At 44.6% G+C, this 1,427-nt stretch overlaps 1 pseudogene; it reads right to left on the bottom strand.

Moving 5' to 3' along the window:
- Window positions 1–298: 298 nt before the first annotated feature.
- On the bottom strand, window positions 299–892 carry LOC108313351 (annotated as a pseudogene).
- Between the last annotated feature and the right edge of the window lie 535 nt (window positions 893–1,427).

Below are 1,427 nucleotides of genomic sequence, written 5' to 3' on the forward strand. Positions count from 1 at the left end.
CAAACATTAGCTGGGTGTGGCAGTGGGCACCTGTAATCCCAGCCACTCGAGAGGCTGAGGCACAAGAATTACTTGAAGCCAGGAGGTGGAGGCTGCAGTGAGCTGAGATCATGCCACTGCACTCCAGCCTGGGCAATAGAGCAAGACTCAGTCTCAAAAAAAAAAAAAAGAAACAACCTAGATGACAAAAATTATGGAAAGGAAGATAAATAGAGTTAAACTGTTGTTTCTTTCATTGTTTGGGAAGTAATAAAAGTACTAATTTAAGGCAAACTCTAGTAAGCCAAGGAGTCCTTTTTTTTTTTTTTTTAGCTGTAAGTTAATTCAATGCAAAATAATCCTCTCCAATTTTACTGAGGTGGCTGACCACGTCCATGACCAAATTCGCCTCTAAACTGGAATTTGGTTGCTGACCCAGCCCCCTGCCTCGGCCTTCTTGTCGGCACCAGGTGGCACAGCACTCCGTCTGTAGGTATCTCTGTCAGCTTCCCCTCTGGTGAGTCTTGCAGGTTGCTCACCTTCCAGACCTTTAGGCCGAGGCCTGCCTGTCTCTGGATGGCTGCGGCGTAGGGTGGCAGCCACGATCTCTGGGGGCAGATGGAGGTAATCATGGAGATACTGGATACCCTCATTGGTAAGGTACCAGTAGAAATGTCTCAGGCAAACTGTTCCTTCACATAGCCTCGGGACTTGAGAGACTGCATGGCCTTCATGACATCAAGGTTGGGCACGTTCTTTTCTGCCAGCTCCAGGTGCTTAGGCATGTGGACATCCTTCTTGGCCACCATGACTCCCTCCTTAAAAAGGAGCTCATAAATGGCAATCCAGTTCTTAGGCATCAACATCGCGGCGGCTGTAGGGACTGGGGCCGGAGCTGGAAAGGCAGGAGTCCTATTTTTAAAATGCACTTTTTATTTTAGATAGTTTTAGATTTACAGAAACATTGAGAAGACAGTGCAGAGAGGGCTTTCCTGTGCCCCACATCTAGTTTCCTGCTATTAACTTCTTACATTATGATATATTTGTCACAAGTAATTAACCAATATTGATACATTAACTAAACACTGTAGTTACATTTTTCTAACTTTTACCTAATGTCCTTTTTTTGTCCAGGATTTGATCTAGGGTCCCACAGTACATTTACTTGTGTCTGCTTGGGTACCTCATGGCTGTGACAGTCTCTCAAATGGATATATATATGACACACACATATACATTCATGTGTCCTTGCTTTTCACAGTTCTGGGCAGTACTGGTTGGGTATTTTGTAGAATGTCCCTCAGCTGGGATTTGTCTGATGTTTTTCTCACAATTAGATTGGGGTTATTTGTTTTCAGGGAGAGGAAGGAAGATCCAGTGGTAAAGTGTCATTTGCATCACATCCTGTGAAGGGGAACCTACTATCCACATGACCTATTGCTGCTGAT

The sequence above is a fragment of the Cebus imitator genome, unplaced genomic scaffold, assembly GCF_001604975.1.
Source record: "Cebus imitator isolate Cc_AM_T3 unplaced genomic scaffold, Cebus_imitator-1.0 Scaffold136, whole genome shotgun sequence".
NCBI classification, from domain to species: domain Eukaryota; kingdom Metazoa; phylum Chordata; class Mammalia; order Primates; family Cebidae; genus Cebus; species Cebus imitator.